Source organism: Pseudopodoces humilis, chromosome 2 (genome assembly GCF_049639895.1).
Source record: "Pseudopodoces humilis isolate 2021_Gansu_Grassland_sample_001 chromosome 2, ASM4963989v1, whole genome shotgun sequence".
Lineage (NCBI taxonomy): Eukaryota > Metazoa > Chordata > Aves > Passeriformes > Paridae > Pseudopodoces > Pseudopodoces humilis.
This window is the reverse complement of record NC_142201.1, coordinates 68,860,503-68,872,124: the sequence shown is the minus strand read 5'-3', so window position 1 is coordinate 68,872,124 and position 11,622 is coordinate 68,860,503.

Sequence of the window (11,622 nt, the reverse complement as noted above, 5' to 3'; positions counted from 1 at the left end):
GCTCCCTGTTCTGTGTGGGTCCCAGGCTCTCCCCCAGCCATGTCAATGCCAAGATCATGTGAGGCAGGAGAGGCTGCAGGGGCTAGGGAAAGTACCCCTGATGCCACCCAGTTTGGGGTGCAGCACTGTCCTTGCAGGGAGAGAAGGGAGCAGAAAGAAGAGTGGAGAAGCAGAGTTGGAGGGTCCTGGTGTAACTGATCCACTCCTAGGACTGGGAAACAAACAAAACATCCATCTCTTGGAAGAGCAAGGATTTCAGGTTCCCCTCAGTTAACTGGGTACCAAGAAGTCCTACTGTCTGATGCTCAGAAATGTGTCTGTCTGGGCTCCTCTTCATTGCAGGGGTCTCTGCATTGCACAGACTCTGCTCACCAGAACTGTGTCCCCAGTCCAACCACCTCTCCCAAACCTTGTTGAAAGTATTCCTGAAGCTTTTCCTTCACAGCCTCTCCTCTTCCTGAAGCCCATCTCTCCTTTCCCCAGGGGCTCCACTTCTGACCAGTGCTTCTGCCTCTCCTGAAAGGCCCAGCTCTGATGGCAAGGGGAGCTCAAGTGTCCCGGGACACTGACAACAGCCACTTCCCAGCTCATTTAGCCACCACTAATCCATACTGAAACCATTGCTTTAATGGCAAAAGGGTCTCTGTTCTACATTTGATATTTAAGAACTTGATGAAATATCAAGCCAATAAGTGGCTGATCCCCACCTGACTGGGCATCGCTGTCCTTGCCTCTAGATTTCCACTTGTCTCCTCATTTTTTGCTCCCTCCTGCCACTGCCACCCCATGCACCAACAAATCAGATTTTCCATCAAGGATTTCTCCTGCCCATCTGTCAGGTTCTCCTTCCCCTGCTCCATTTGATTAATTGGCAAGGCACCAGCACTTGTAGCAGCAGACATCACAACCACTGACACAAGAACTTTGTTTATCCACCCTCAGCTCTGTAGTACGATATTGAATAAACAGGCAGGGCAAAAAATGGGTTAAGGCTCCTTTCAGATATCAAGGTGCTGTTTTCCCTTCTAACAATAAACTCTGTGGAAGGGGATCCACTAACACAATTCTGCTAGGTACACAGTCATGGGTGGTGGCAGAAGGGACTGTCTTGCTGGAGAAGTACTCAGAAAGGCTGTACCCATCAGCTCTCCAGCACTGGCTTGAAGAGTTACCCTGACATGCCTGTGACAGGTGCTGCCTCTCCAGGCTCTGATTCCCCAAAAGATGAAAATCTTTCCCCAAAGCTTAGTCTTGCTCTGTAGGATCGGAAGCTCACTGGCTTGGGTGCTGTGGGCTCTGGGCTCCCAGGTGGCTGAAGAGCCTCAACATATTGTAACAGCATCCTGCTCACTGATATGTTTGTGTGGGTTAATGCACCTTCTGGTGCCTATGCTTCCGTGAGTGTTTCTGGTCAGGAGCACCTCTCCTCCTACACCCCTTTCCCTCAGCCCTTCTCCACCACATGTGAGAGGAGGGAGTGGGCAGAGAGCACCTCAGCCCTGAGACAACGTCTGCATCATGTCTCACAGCATGGAAAGGTTGTGTGCCAGGACTAAAGGATGAAACCTTACTGGGGGCACTGACTGAGGCCATTTAGTGACTGCTTGCCTAATCCTTAGTTCCCAGTTTGGTGGGTATTTTGTGCCTATTCAAGCAAGAAAAGTACACATTTGGGATCTGTCATCACCCCCATGCAACCAGAGAGCAAAAGATTTAATTCAGGAAGAAGGCACCTTCAAACATCTGGCATCGCCTCTCCAGACGAGAATGAGAAAATACATGAATGTTTTACATCAGGCATTTGTTTTGTCTGTTGAAAATTGTGGTCTTCCTCTGGTGGAAAAAGATCTCATGCAGAGGATTAAAACCAGTTGTACCGCTTTTAAAATCATCTGGAGGAAAGTAAACCTCTGCTTCAAGAAGGATTCAAGTTTGTCTGTGCAGAAACCAAGAGACCATGGAAGGCAAAGAGCTGTAAGAAAAACCAGCCCTCGGTAACACAAGAGATGTGGGTCTGTTTGCTTCCACAACAGCAGCAGCAGCCGTGCTGCTCAGAGAGCATCCAGGTGATTCCAGCCCTGGGAAAATGGGGACGTTATAAGCTTCTGTGTAAAAGTAGCGTCTATCTTTGCTTCCCTTTTAACAAGATTAGTCTTGCTTTTCTCTCCTTCTTTCTTTTGCTGTCTGCTGGCCACCTCCGTGCTCTCCCACTAATGTGATTAGCGGTGCATGGGGACCATACTGGCAGCAACTGTCACAAAGATCTCTGCTTACTTGAGTGCACCTCTTTCCTCAATGAAACATCTTGTGTTTATGGTCACAGGGGGTATTGTTAACTCCTGGATTCGAGTAGAAAGGGATATTTACGACCCTCCCATAAAAGTTGATTCAGGGAGACATTTAGGAAAGAAAGGGACAGAAGACAGATGTGTTTCCTACCACAGATGCTGAGGAGGTTCAATTGTTCTGCATATGTAATGACTTTTTATGGTTCCTTACAAATGCTTTCCACACTGCTAGAAAGGTGCCTAAGTCAAGTACACATAGCTGCTTGCAGAAGACAATTTGGTGACCATACAGGACACTACAACTTTATATCTTGCTAAATACACCAGAGATGGGCATCACTACGTGTACAACATGAAGTGGAATATCTGTCTGCACTGAGTCATGGCCACCCTGCTGCCTTCCCCAGGGTGCAGCTCTGCTTTCATTAACATTTCCTGGGGCTTTCAGAGCATGTTTACTGTCATGCCCATATGGTTAACACTTACACCACCTATTGATTTTTTTTCTAAGTGAGGCACATTATTGGTATTATGTTGACAGCTGCAGTTTGTGTCTCCCCAAAAGAGCAGAAAAGGAAGCCTAAGTCTTCCTAACTGTGAAAACAAATAAGTACTTGTAGGTGACAGGAAAAAAAGTTGCCAGATTACAGGTCTGAAGAGAACAGTTGAACAGTTGACCAGTGACTGAAGCATAATTACAGGCAAGAGAGGAAAAGGAAGATGGCAAATTGCTATGTTATCCTAACAGCAGCCAGAGGATTCTTGGTTACATGATGCTTCTGCCTCAGGCTGGCTGGTTTTACTCTCTGATGTGAGCTCCCGCAGGGTGACAAGAGCTAAGGTGAGTGTACAGGAGGAAATTTGTATCTCAGGTGGTGAGATGAGCTTGTGACCATTTACAGCAGTGGACGATCTCGCTGAAGCCACCAACTCTGGCTCCTCTGTGCTCCTGTGACAGAAACAAAGACATTTTCCAAGAAGTCTTATGCCAAAAATGTTGTACATAAAGTGGCTGTGCAACAGGATGCCTGCCGAGAAATGCAGTTCATCCCAGCTGCACCCACCCTCCTCCCACTGTCATCCAAGGGATGGAGACTGACACTGACTGACAACGTCCTCCTGTCTTGATGCAAACAGAACAAATGGGAAAGATTAGCAGCATGAGATCATCGAGGAGCTTGTGCACTTGCTTTTGTGCTCAAACACAAATATTTCCAGCTGGCATGTGGGGTTGCAGCATAACAGAGCTAACGAGGGTTTCACTGGATTGACTCTCACTCTTACCAAGTTAGCTATGAACTTAAATCCCAAGCAGGACAGGCTCAAGTTGAGAGTGGATGGTTCATTTTCAAATGCCCAGATAGAGTCCAGATTGTTATAATTCAGAGATGAACTGCCACTGTAGGGGCAGCATTACAGGGTTACTGTACCTGCTAGACTGATTTCCTGCAGTGTGCAGGAACATCTCAAAAAGGGTTATGACCAGGTTCCCTGCACAGAGAAGTAATTTCTAATGATTTTGTAGCAATGGATACCTCTTTGTCTAACAGCTGGCAATACCAGTGTCTCTCCTGCATTCTCATGTCGTGGGTGTCCATTCATTACCCTGGGAAAATAAAACATTCCCAGATGGGGAAGATTTTTTTGTCTGGTAAATAATTAATAATGAAACTACAAGCTGCTGCTTGTCTCATATGCTCATGAAACAAATGGTACTTTCTTTGCCTCTGAATGAGCAAGGTAAAAATCTCATGGGATAGACAGCATGTCTACTAAAGCCAAACCTCACTTGCTAGAAAATCTGGACTAAAATGACTGGGGAACAGCCAAGTTCAGTAAAGGCTGGAGCAAAAAAATGTTATGACTCACAGAAATCCCTGCTCAAGGGAAAGCAAGCTCAGCCACAGCAATATCATCTCTCAGGAGATTTCAGGTATGCTCCATCCAGATTTCCTCTGACATGGATAGTGGCCATCCTCTGGGATTTACCTAACCATGTGAGTAGCGAAGACAAGAGTCCCCCTACCCCATGGAGCTGAAGTGAGACAATAATGGTGCCTGGGTAGAAGGGAAAGAAGGCACACTGGAGAGAGCATCAGACTCCTCCTACCAGCAACACAGTGCTTCTTAATGTGAGCTTTGTTAATGTTCAACTACCTTGGGATAAAATAAGCTCTGATGTGTGTTTCTGGTTTCCAAGGATCTTACATTATTTCCAGAACTGTAGGGTCTTACCTCATCCTCCAAAATGCTGTATTTTCATGACCAACTATTCTCATCAATGCTTTACAGGCCAGACCCTGTCATTAGATCCTCTACCAGCTTTATTGACTTTTTAAGAACAAATCCCTTTATTTGAGAACATATTTCTTTCTTTCCTTCCATTTGATGTAAGAAGTATTATAAAGTACCTATGATAAGGAAAACCCCTGGCCGCCAGCCCAGGAAACCTGACACTAGGGATATCAGTGACAGCAGCTTTTCATGCATCTGCTGATTGTGCCTTTGCAATGGCTCCTAGGAGGGTACCAAAAAGGGCAGCACTGGGCAGAGGTAGTCAAGCTGGTCTGGAGCACATCACTTCAGTAACTGAGACCATGGTGTCCCTCTGTGTTTGACCATGGTCCAGCCCCAGACAGATGGAGCTCTTCCCGCCAGCCACTCAAAGTCACTGGTGCCCTGCCTAGGCAGTGGGCCTGTGCCTTGCTGATGCTGGCTGTAAGAGCAAGCTCTCAGTTGTTACTTTGCCCAGATTAGCCTTGTTTTAACTCATGTAGGATTTTGAATCCCAGCTCTCTGCTGCCCCAGTGATTTGCCTGAGCCCAGGATGTGGCCTTGCATGTTGGGGTGGGGCACAGCCCTGCCATAAAGGGGGAATGCTGTGAGCGCTGAGGAAATGAAGCCAGGAACGCTGAGAGTTCTTGGCCATAAAAAACATGCTGCAGGCTGTGTCTTGCTGAGCAATGTTAGTTCCCAAGGTTTTTTCCCCTTGTTAGTGTCATAAAACCTCAGTGAAATCACCTACAAGCTTCAGAAGTTGCGTGCGGGAGGGGGCATAAGTGTAGAGCCCATTGTTGGTGCCTGTAGAGATTCTTCTGCTTGAACTGGCTTGTACTGGTATGGCTTTGCTGGGCTCAGTGGCATGGTCATCGACTCAGATCCCAGGAATCATCATTTTCTTCCTCGAAAGTGGATTATTCTGCTAAGAAAATTTTTGAAAAAGGAAGTCTGTGCTGGGTTCGGAAACCTTGCTGTTTCATCCCTCTCATTAAGGACAGGGCATCTATTTAGCAGGACTGTTTCACATAGGAGATAGAGCTGCAAGCTGGTGGCAAACCAATGGACCAAAGCACAGAAAACAGGAAAACTCAACCAACAGGCACTTTCACCGCAACACATCACTGTGCACATGTACACGACATGGCACCTTCTGAGTATGGCAAATCTGTAAAAGTGCCTCTGGCTGAATGCTCAATGATTCAACTGACCCCCCCTGTTTATCATTAGCAAATTGATGCAATCTGTCCTGCCTGCAAACCATACCTAAGTTGATTGCATCTCTCCCTGTCCTGATGCCATCCCTCCCTGCCCCTCCTGGGCAGCACGTGGCTCAGCAGGGGTTTGTCATTTGACACTGGAGGGAGCTTTGGTCTGATGGGCACCCAAGAAGCACTGTTGTGTGTGGTTTTGGTTCATTGAAACATAGAACCTTAGAATGGCCTGGGTCGGAAGAGGCCTTGAAAATCATCAGTTCCAACCTCCCTGCCATCCACAAGATCAGGTCATTCAAAGTCCCATCCAACTTGGCCTTGAACACTTCCAGGGATGGCACAAGGAAAGACAGAAGGCAGGACTGAGAGGCAGCATGGGCAACAGGAAAGATGTAGGAGAAAATGATGTGGTCCAGATGTCCTAATTACAATTAACATCTGTAAAGAGAGCTAGTTATCTTCATGAGGTAAGAAGACTTCTCTCAAGAGCATGAGCTGAATGACTCAGCCTTCTACTCCCCAAGATCTGCTACAGCAAGGAAAGGCAGTTTCCTCTGAGGCAGATGATGTATTTAAGACACCCATCAGAGGCATGGCAGCTGCTTGCTATGGAGCACAGCAACATCTTTTAGGTGGGCAGGAAAAATGGAGGCCAAAGTAGAGAGCCAGAGAGCCTAATGTGTAAATCTGGGTGGTGACTTATCATCCAAGATGGTTGTAGTCACAGACTTACTAATAGATATCAGGTAGAATAGTGAAAAGTATCTGGTTTTGCCAGCTTGATGCGGAGTGAAGAAGAGGTTTGTATTTTTCTGTTTACTGTGATGGAGATATGGAGACTTTTCAACAGAAAACTGTTTTAAATCCTTTCCAGAAAACGCAGCGCATATTTGCCCAGCTTCCAGCGGCTGGGAGGTCTGGTGGACTACATCTTCACAGAGAGCTTTCTGTTTAAATACATTCAGAATTAGGCTTTTGAATTTAATGTTGACCCTGACTAAGTGTCACAGCCAGCACTGTGGGACAGCTACAGTCTTTGGACCTGGCTCTAAAGTGATTAAAGTGACTTGACTGAACTGGCTTGTCACTCCCAGGCTCACAATTGATTAACCATGACCAAAGTAACACCTTCAGATGAGAGGGTGAAGGAGAACCATGCACTGCTGAGGCTCTTGTTCTGTGTTTGTAACAGCCCAGTGAAAGGCTGGAATCCCTACTGGGGGATGCCAAGGCCTGGATGAACATGTAGCACAGCCTCTTGCCCCAGACTTCAGTATGCAGATTTATGAATAAGCACAAAATGTGGGTGAATTTTTCACCCATAAATAGCCAAAGGCAGCTGAGAGGATCTGGGAAGAGCAACACAAAACAATCAAAGCAAAGTGTGATAGAGATCGAGGACAATGAGGTAACAATTATAGGGAATTCTTGGTCTAAATTGTAAGCCTACACAAAAGCACTTTTCTGTCTTTGATGACTTCATTGTCCTTGTTCTCCTTCCATGCCCTTCACTCTGGTATCTTATTACATCCACTCATGTCACCTTAGCTTAATTAGGGATGTATGAAATAACCAGAATGTTAAATGCTGAGTTTCTGTCTGGGACTGCAGGTATGAACAAACCGCTAAGTAGAAAATGTCCTAAACCTGTTATCTAACAGAAAAAACTCTTTCTGTGGGAACAACAAAAGCAAAATTTTGGCTTATATTTTCAAAAGAAAAACAGAAATCAGAGGATAATCCAAAGAAGTAGATTGATCCCAAACAGATTGCTTTGGGGTGTTTTGTGGTTCAGACAATGTTGTGTTTCTTTCCATTCTGAATCAAACCAAACATTGCAGTTGGAAGTTCCCCACAAAAACGGAGCTCATCCTTTCTCCTCTTAGTCTGTCCCTACTTGCCCTGAGCTAGTCTGCTGCTGGTTCAGTGCAGACCTGGTGTGGTGGTCCCAGCCCCACATGTTCAGACAGTGTCATGCCACACTCCCACAGGTATCTCCATCCTCATGCTATGAAAGCACCACTCTGATGGGCTACCGTGTACCCCTCACCCATTTCAAGTGTAGTTCCTGCTCCCAGCACAAGGTGCCAACCCTGTAATTTATTAATGGGGAAATCTCATGGTATAAGTAGAAGACCTGGGCTTGAGGGCTTTGTGGTTGGAACACAACCACTTTGCTCAGGAGTCCATCTCTGAGCAGCATGGATACAGCCTAAGGCATAGAAATGATCCCTGTTTTAGCTCTGCTTTCAGCACGCATATGGTGTCTCTCTCTCCACCATGGGAAAAATGGCCTCATCTCTGTGTCTCCAGCAGGAGAACCCCTTCCTTCCCAGAAGTGCTGTGAGACCTGGACTGGGCTTGGGAAGGGTAACATAAAAGCTATGGCAGCTACCTTATCTCCCACTTTATAAACCAAGTGTATGGAAATTACCCAAGGAACAAAATCTGCAAAGTAACCTCATTATCCCTTTCTTTGTGGAGTTTACTGTAAACTGTCAGGCTTTGGATCTTAATTTGCTGGGAAGTGCAGTAATGTAATTAGCTAAACTGATAACGAGTTGAGTGAATTCTTCAGAGGAAAGGAGGAATGTGCTAGACAAAGAGAGAAGTGGAAGAAGAAGAAAAAAAATGCTTCCTTCGGCAAGAAATAAATTTTTTCAGTATGTTAATGATATTATGGAAGACTTGTTTTGGTCAGAGGGAACGCCATGCACAAGTACTTTCTTACTTAAAAAGGACAAAATTTCTACAATTCCTAGAATCTCTTAATTATTTTTAAGAAATAAAATTAATGCATATTTTGAAACAAATTAATTTTTTTTTCCCCTAAGAAACATCTTCCCTGTCCTGAATTTTCCCTTGCTTGCCTACAGCAGTTAAAAAAACAAATCTAGGGGAAACCATCTCACAACAAACACAAGAGCCCCATTTCTCACTGTTGATCCCGGGTGAAGCTCTGCATGCTCCTGGCCCCCTGCAAGGCCTGTGAGGCATCACAGGCTCTTCCCAAACCCAAACCTTGTCAGAGATCCAAGCAGCCTTTCTGCTTGGCGCTGCCATCTCTGCTCGCAAAAGATTTGCTGAGGACCATGCAAAGCTCCAGCTTTGCGTGAGGCTCAGCCAAGCATATCCCTGCCCGAGGGGCGGCCGTGCCAGTCCTGGGGCCAGAACAGGTTTTCCTGGGCTTGTGAAAGGAAGGACGGAATGAAAGGAATGAAGAACAAAAGTTTCTCTTGTCACTAGATGGCCCTATCTCCTTTGACTAAACGCACACGGTTTTCTTTTAACAGTCCCAGATCTGCAGCCCTACAGCTGTGTGCTTGCAGAGTCCTCAGCCATATCTGGGAAGGGAAATCTCTGGGAGGTGGAAAAATTCACCTGGGCTTTGATGATCGTTTTTATTATGTCCTTGGTAACTTCCCTGAGTAAAACTAATGCTGTTGCAAGAAAACTCCTGCTTTGAGATTTGTATGAAATGGTACACTTGTGGAGAAGTTCTGTGATTTCCTCATCTCAGGCTCCTCCAGCAGCTATGCTGTGCAGATTTAAACCAAAAAGGGAGGAATTTAAGAAGCTTCTGGGCATTTAACTCAGGTGCAGGCTGGTGGAGGGACAGGAACTTCTTCAATCCTTTATTAGGTGGGAGACAAAGTGGAGCTGTCTCCTAGACACTCCTGAGATGAGGCAAACTGGTGGGATGAGGCTTTCCAAGTTCCTTGTGCATCACCAGCCACCCCTGGGGTCACCTGGCCCCTGCCCAAGGGTTGCTGTCCCCATGTCAGCAACTGCCATCCTGTCCCACACTCAGCCTCTGGGACCTGCTTCTGGGCTCTGTCTTCCTGGGGCCTACAGCTTCAAGGCACAAATTTACCTTCTGAAGATGCTCTTGTTCAGGGACAGGGACACCGTCACAGCCCATGCACAGCAGCCTGGAGGAAGGTCTGGGATGATGCAGGCAGAGGGGGACAGTGCTGCAGAGAAGCCACCCCATTTTTTTGACCTGTGATGCTGGTACAAAAGTCTTCTGGGATTTTGGATTCTCTGAGGTAGAGCAGGCAGGCAGCTCTGCCTGTTGGAGCAGAGTGCTGGCATTCAAATGAGGGGACACAACTCTGTGCAGTAGGCAGAGGACATGCACTAAAGCCCTGTGGACATCTGCTGCCCCAAACCCTTACACTGACAGCCACATTTTCATGTTTTGGATGTCTCTAAGTAACTGAAAAGCTACTGCAGGTCTGACTCTGGACAAGCAAGCAGATCAGATTGTTGCTTTCCCCAGAAAAAATAAAAATACTATTATGTTGAAAAAAACCCAAATATGTTCAGAGCTTTCACTGGCTGTATTGGCTCAAGGCTGAGTATTTTATCAACTGCTAGATCTCTCAAGTGTATTCAAGTGAAGTTTGAAGCAAAATTCCTCCCTGGAAAAAGTTACTATCTGAGGATATAATCCAAAGCCATGAAAGACTGGGAGCATTTTTCTACTGATTTCAAAAGGATTTGGATCAAGCCCTGAGGAGTTAGTCCAGCATCTTCGCTCATATCAGCAACCTCTGTGCTTTGAGGACACAACCCTTGTAATAAGAACTGTTTGCAGGGGTATTTGAAGGATCACAGCTTCAGCTGCACAAATGACACAAGACATGAGTGACCACTGTGGGAAAGGAAGCAAATTTGCTTATTTAGATAATTAACAGGCATTTGAGACAAGTGTTGCTGTCTAACACATTACTGACAGACTAATAATTCTGTCTGACGAAGCAGCAATTATAACAATAGTTATGGTCCACTAAACCAACCAACCCTCCCAGCCACTGCTGCCAGGAAAGGAGGGGTAAGGTTGTGTTTCTCCTTTGTCCAAGTGAACAGGCCACGTGCCAGAGGAGCATCCCATGGGGCTTGGCTGTGAGAAGAAGGGCTCACTAAGCTACTGAGTGTCAGCTTCAGAGGATGCCTTGCTTTTATGGCCTCAGATAGCTGCAGGCATAATTTTGCACTTGCAGTTTTGGTCAGAAGGATAACTGCGGCCCTTATTGACCCACGTTATGTGATGCCTCGAGAGGCCAGTGCTGCGAGCACAAATAGTTGTGGCTTATTAGGAAAGGCACCATTTGCAGAAAACAGACATAATGCTGGGTGTTATGTCCCTTCTGAAAATTGCCTGTGCTTGAGTCAGTACAACCCCTTCAATCACAGATTCATAGAATGGGTCAGGCTGGAAGTGACCACAGGGGGTCCTCTGGACCAAATTCCCTGCTCAAGCAGGGCCATCCCAGAGCACACGGCACAGGATTGCATCCAGACCCTTCTTGAGTATCTTCAGTGAAGGAGACTCCACAACCTCTCTGGGCCATCTGTTCCAGTGTGCAATCATTGCGCAGCAAAGAAGTTCTTCCTTATGTTCATCTGAACTTCCTGTGCATCCTGACCTTTGCCTTACTGCTTGGCACAATGTCCTTCCAGCAGCTCCTTCCCAGAGTTGCACTGGGGAGCTGAGGAGTATCTCTACTCACTTCAAGGGACTACCACGGTGAAAAGGGGAGCTGGGGCCATTTTGTTTTAATCTGGTCTTGTCTGATCCTGTCCAACGGCTGGGTGAGCTGAACGTACGGGTAAGCAAATCCTCCAGGATGAATGTAGGAATGGGGTGAAAAGAGCTGTTTCCCAGAGAAGGGACCCTCCATTATCTCACAGCCCATGGAGGGGTTGTGCCCAAGTCTTCCTTTCCCCCATCCCACACAGAAAGAGCTCCTGGGGAACCAGATCATGGAGTCAGGTTTTTCCCTTCTTTTCATGCAAGTCATGAGATACTGGTAGAGATCCAGGACCCAGGTAGCAAT